The sequence below is a fragment of the Anser brachyrhynchus genome (assembly GCF_964034855.1).
Source record: "Anser brachyrhynchus genome assembly, chromosome: 5".
In the NCBI taxonomy this organism is placed as follows: Eukaryota; Metazoa; Chordata; class Aves; order Anseriformes; family Anatidae; genus Anser; species Anser brachyrhynchus.
In genome coordinates, this window is record NC_137699.1 from 11,844,458 (window position 1) to 11,851,257 (window position 6,800).

The following is a 6,800-nucleotide window of genomic DNA, read 5'->3' on the forward strand; positions in this document are numbered from 1 at the left end:
TTTTTTTTCTCTCTTTGTATCTTCACAAGAAAATACCCTCAGAGAATTATTGCTTCTGTGAAGAATTGATGAGGCTGCCAAATGAAACAAACTGGATTTCATTTTGATGAGCATGCAGCAATGTGTATTTATCATCCCCTGTGCCTTCTTGGAGCATGGGTATACAGTACTGCATAGTACTATCTATGCCAATGACCTCATCTGCAATATTATAATGCCCAGAGAGCACCCTAAATGTATTTGTCTAGTTATTAGCCTTAATTGCTAGGCTCTCAGCAGGAATACAGTGAAAAGGTAATAAACTCAAGTTTCCTTTCAATAAAAGGCTAATTTCTCATACAGTTCTAGGTTAATTTATATTTGACCAAATATTTTCCTTAAACAGTTTTCAAAAGAAATGAAAGATGGCTTTCATCTTTTTGAAAAAATACTCTTAAAACTTGACATTAATAATTTCCATTTATTTCACCTTTTGTGATATTTTAATCAAAATCTTCATCGGCTTTGGAAGACGACGTTTTACTGTCCCCGTAGTGACAAAAATGTTGATTAATAGCAACATGAAATGATACCTATTTTAAAAAATATTAAAAATAGTGCTTGAAATATTGTCTACAAAATATTATTCAAGTATATAAACTGAAACATACAGGGCCTAAGAGACTATTGCTGGATGGTAGTTTCTTTGAAAAGTCTATAAAACTTTGATTGATTTAGTCATTCTTCTTCCTTGCTCTTTTTTCTTCTTTCCTCGTCTCCACCATTTCTTATAGTTAAAGTACAGCTTGACTCATTGGAATTTATAGCACTAAGTATTTTCTACAAATAACAAAACTCAGTCCTCTCATAGGTTACATATATATGTATATATATATAATGTTTTTTTAATGGAAGCCTAACAATTATCCAAGCAGAGCATAAGCTCAGCTGGGATTTTAACAACAACATAGGCTAGAATTTATGATCAAGTACCCCCTGACCATCTTCTCTTTGCAAGAGTGGACACACATTTCTGCTCTTACTATGCCAGCAAATTATACCTTGATAGATTTACGCAGCAAGAGATTTAGTGAGGAAGTCATAATGAACCTCTGAGTATAGTTAAGGAAAAACAACTGTCAGAATAAGGCAAAGATAATTACTGTTGACATGTTTAATCCCTTCACGGCAGATGAAATAATTCAGCTTGGTTAAGATGCTATACCCAGAATATAGAGAAGTGTTTCAATGGAGATGGCATTTGGAACAGAAGATGGCAGGTGCAAGTAAAGTTTATTTCAGATATTACAGGCTTTGTGGTGGATTTACAGCACTCAGTCAGCATTCTCTCAGGGGAAAAAGAAAAAGGTTATCTTTGTAGCACTGAATAATTCCCTCCATACAGAGAAGATACAGGAAAATTAGCTAATGGAAAGAAAAGTGTTTTTAACTCAACTAAATTGAGTTTAATTGTACACAGAAGAAACTCCAAATACTCTATTTCCTTCATGCCATTATAATACATGTCATTTCCAAGATATAAGGAATTTTATTACCCTTTCCACAGTGTGGAATCCACAGCACAAATTAGTGGTCTTTCAGACATATTCACTATGAGGCACAGTGAACACAGGGCATATGGTGCTGAGTACCTTTGAAAAATCCAGATTTCTCAAGTTTCAGTGTCATTCAGTAAGTAATCCTTTCAACTAGAAAGATGGAATGCTGACTCCCTGCTCAATGCATTCACCAGTATATCTCAAACTTCGAATTAACAATGCATGCTCATGCCCCCATGAGGGTACCTATCATGTGCCCATCGGTGTGCTGACAGACTGCAAGAACACACCTCTCGCAGCTGGGTTTTTCCAAGAACAGGCTTAAAAGAAAATCAGTGTGAAGCAAACGAGCCATCAAAAGTTAGAGCAAGAAGCACTTCATGATGAAAAGGTGAAAGGCAAAGCTGTCCAGAAGGTTTAAAGCAAGACATGTGAAGAGCAAACTCAAAGAAGCCAGCCTCAAATATAACATGGTACAAAAACTCTGGGGAAGAATTTCATTGAAATGGAGAAAAATTTGGAACAGAAAATACTATTAACATTCTTGAACCGAATTCATTCTTAATGTAAATCCTCTGAAACAAGTCAATCTGCCCTAGAAGAAAATCTCTTCCTTGGTGTGAATGCAACATTATTCCAACAGATGAGCTAAACCAAACAACTCAGTGCAACAATATTGTAAATGTAGTCAGTTGAACCACAGGTGTAAAGAATGTCTGTACAATGACAGTATGGACTGTTTTGTTAATCTTAACAGTACAAAGTATCTGCCAATGATATGCCATTTAACATTATGTATCATTTCTCAGCAAAGCACTGAGGGGTTGCGATATGTCTAGGAAGCTGTTTGAAAGAATATTTACTTCTCGGTATGTTCATGCAGTAAGAAACCTTTTGAATAAACCTAGACACTACTTGTTTTTTTGGTAAGAACCTAGTAAAAATCAGGTCTTTAGAAAAAAAAAATACTTTGTAGACTGCTATAAGAATCCATTCTTGATTACAGTAACTACATGAAATAAAATGGAAGTGATTTCAGTTGCACAAACACTTAGGGAAATCAAGTCTTCCAAAGGCTCCTGCGAACAACAATATAATAAACAAGCTCTATTTATTTTTGCTCTACCACATACAATATTTTGGCAGGGAATTACCTTTTAATGGCATAGACATTCCAAATTTCTGCTGGAACCGCAAAGTCAGACACTAATAACATCACACGGGCTTGACCTGTATGTAACAATAACCTTCAGGGCAGCACAACAAAGCCTGTAACATCATCTATAACAATGTTAGCTGGTGCTATCTACCTAGCACTGAAAGAACACCTCTTTTCAACATACCACAGCTGGAAATGAGTACCATCACAGCCCCTCATAACTTCTTTGTTTGTATACAAACGATATTGACATTTTTCACTTTTTACACAATTCTCAGCCCCTTCTTATTGTTCCTCTCTTCATGAGCACTCTCTCAATCACCATTGCTGAGAGGATATCTAACGTGCAGAAGCTTGGGCTGATGAACACGGAAGCCTTCGGGATAGATCCTTGTACGACCAATACATGAAACGTGCGATGGATCTGCAGGTTTTGTAGAAGTGCTGTGGGTTCTGACACCATCAGAACAATTTATTTTCAGAAGAGCAATGAGCCCGTATTTTGGCTGACCCATGCACTTCTGACTTCAGTAAGTTAGGTGGAAACCACACAATGTAGATTTCCCTTTAAAAATATACATCTAAATGTAATTCTCTAGTTGAAGGACATGAAGTAAACAGGCCTTTGCTCAAATTTGTGCTTTAAATTTGGATCAGGAAGTAACATTTACAGTGAAAGATCTGTCTGTATGTTTCTTTTTGGCAAGTAGCAATCCTCTCCACTCTTAAAAACACCAGTTCACTTAACTGGCCATAAATCTCACTTAGACAGCTCATCTCCCAAATGTTGAAATAACAAAATTTATGTTAAATACACTAAAATAATTCAGATGTGATTCCTGTAAGATGTTTGACTACAAAGAGTAGAAGGCATTTGAAGTAGAAACATGTTTTGTACCTTGAGTACTCTGACCTCTTTGCTCTGTATGCCCTGTAACAATGCTAACAGCTCGGTGCCCTGTTGCACCTCAGGTGCATTTGGTTCTGTGCTGTTGTATTCTTTTCCTGATAAACCATCACAATAGAAAGAATATACCTGCAGAAGTGAAGCACCTAAGCACTACATTTCTTTTACCATCTTATTAATATTCTTCCAGTGTCGTTTCTGGTGCATGCATTAAGCTTTAATTAGCTCTGCCTGATATTAGCATGCTTAAAAAAACATTTGTTTTTAAGGAATTCCAGTTTCTGCAATGTTTGTTTCCTTTCTAGCTTTCACCTAAGATTTCGACCAACTGATTTAATTTCCCTTGTTTCAGAAGATAATGTAACAAGTGATAGCAAATAAACTGAAGTAAAATTGAATCAAGTCATGCAATAACATGCCTTAAATGATTTAATTTCACGCAGACTAATGAATACAAAATTAGGTAAGGCTGGAGAGCAGCATGCCGCAGCACTTTCTGGATCAGCCACTGCCACCTACCGCCCCCGGGGTGCTGCAACCCGCACCCAGCTGCCTCCATGCTGCTGCAGCAGCCAGATCGGAGCTGCCAGGCATTAGTCTCATTTTCCCTCCTCAAGGGCACCAGTTCCAGGGCAGGAAAGCGTCAGCAGTGACTCCTCTGGGTACCTATACACAACTCAATTTGCATGTGTCTCTAGCACAGCTGATCTTACTGACTGCCCAGGCTGCGTGGGCTGCATGCCCCTGCCTATAGACATACAGGGTGGAGAGAATACACGAGATCACTTTTAGACATTATGGCTGACTAAAAACCCACCTATCACATTGCTTGCCATTGATTCTCTACTGCAAATATTTCATCTTTGAAAGTCACTTTTAATAATTTAAGTATTTTGTGTTATGTGCTGTATGAAATTAATCGTGTAATTTTTCTGGGTAGTATGACATGTAACAGCACCTCAAGCACAACTATGTGATATATCAGCCGTCTCTTAGTAGACACAAAGGAGTAAAAGAAGTCTGACCTCTAGCAAGCCCAAGTGATGATGCCATTCCTGAGAGAGATGGTCCTAAGTTATCCTTACACGCTGGAAAACTTTATCGGTAGTTCTGAAACAAATATATATTTTTGTTACAACATAACCCAAGCAAAGATGAGAACAACAGAGTATAAAAGTTATAATCCTAGTTACTACAGAGTTTTGAAGTGACTGAAGAAATTAACATTATAGAAACATCTGAATAAGGAAAATACAGTGGCTTTCTATCACTACATTTTAGTTTAGAATCTACTCTTCCTTTTTTCATTGTTTTTGAATAAATGAATTTTCTTATCCATACTTAAGGTACCAAATACTTGTTTCAACTCTGGGAGACTTTTGCGGTATTTCAAGGTATACTTATATCATGAACTTGACTAGGAATTCATACCTGCAGAAGATTGTAGGTTCACCTAGGTGCCCATCAGGCACATATTAAGGCATAATTTAAGACTGTTACCTATTGCCTTTAAAATTCACTTGTCTAAGAAAATGAAGTACTACAAGAAAACAATTACGAGATACACGTAATCACAGCACCATTTGCAAGGATTCCCACAAGCTGTATTTCACCAACGGAATTGGATGCTTAATTTCAGGCACTTTTCCTGCTTCCACAGGTGGCTGCTGTTTGCAAATTCACAATCACAGCCCTAGAAAGGGTGATTGTGAAACAGTTCCTTGAGGAAAGCAGCCTGAAAGAACAGCCAGGCAGTGGGCAGGAAAGCCCACTGGGTTGTACAAACCACCAAATCTTTTAAATTCACATAACATCAGTGCTGTCTTTTTCACTTTTCCGGTGGAGACACGCACTCAGCAATACTGATGATTACAAGTCTCAGAATGGCTGAGGTGAGAAGGCACCTCCGTGTCCGTCTGTCCGCATCTCCTGGCTCAAGCAGGGACACCCAGAGAAGAGCAGGGGACCCAGGACCACGTCCAGCGGCTTGTGAACAACTCAGGGAGGACAGTCCGCAGCACAGACGTGCTCCCTGATGTTCAGGGGGAGCCTCTGCCTGCCAGTCTGTGCCCATTGCCTCTTCTTGTCACCAGGCGCCACTGGGAAGAGCCTGGCTCTGCCTTGCTTGCACTTTCCCTTCAGGCGTTTACAGACATTGATAGGATAATGGAATGATGCGTAAGAATTATTATTATTTTTTCTGTAATGAGTTCAAATTCTGGCATTTTGCCTGTAGAATAGATTAAAAGAGTTGCATTAATCAGAATAAAGAGATAACATGCATTAATTGACTGGCTGCCTCTTCATGCAGTGTTGGGGAGCTCGCGGTAAGATCTTATACACAGAATTACCTGGTAAGAGTTATTTCGGTACAACTCTTCATGCGTTTCGTTACGTAAGCCAGTAGTTACAATTCAACCTGACAGGAGTACAGCATGACATCCAGAAAGTACACAGCTATAAAATGATGGACTTTGCCTTGTGACCACACTCAAACCAAGCCGTTGACAAGGTGTTTGTACAAGAAGTACAACTATAAGCAGGGCACACAGAGCAGATTAGTGCTTTCTTTAGCATAGCGCATAGCTATGCTGTTGAAGAAAAAACTTATCTGTGGAGAAGATAAGAATGCGTGTTGACCTAGAGTTCAGGCAGCAGAAGCACTGCAATTTAGGCACTCTTGACTCATTTACCAACTTCCCTGTAATCCCGGTTTATCGTTCCCTGGACTGGGTTAAACCGCCAAGGCGCGCCACACGCAATCTTTAACCCGCACGACGATGCTCCGAGTAACTCTTCGGCTCAGCCAGGCTGTGTATTCACGGTGGGACGCTGACGCGTGGCAGCGGGGGCTCGGAGCTGGCAAACACACGCAGAACCCCCTCAGGAGAACCACCGCGTGAGGGCTTTCGGGGCGAGGCGTCAGGGAACCCGCCTGTTAACTGGGCACTGGTGCCAACCCCGACGCTTTTCTAGTTAAAAAACAGACGTGGCGGGGGCAGCCAGCGCCGGCAGGAGCCGACAGGACGGCTGGCTGCAGGGGACAGCCTTCAGGGGCAGGAGGCGGCCCCGCGATCGCTGCCCCAGCTGAGGGGAGCTGAGGGGAGGCCCCGCCCCGCCACGGCCGTTGGGGAGCGCCGCGCGCTCACCCCCCCCCCCCCCCCCCCCCCGCGCTCCCGCCTCGCCGCCGCCCCGC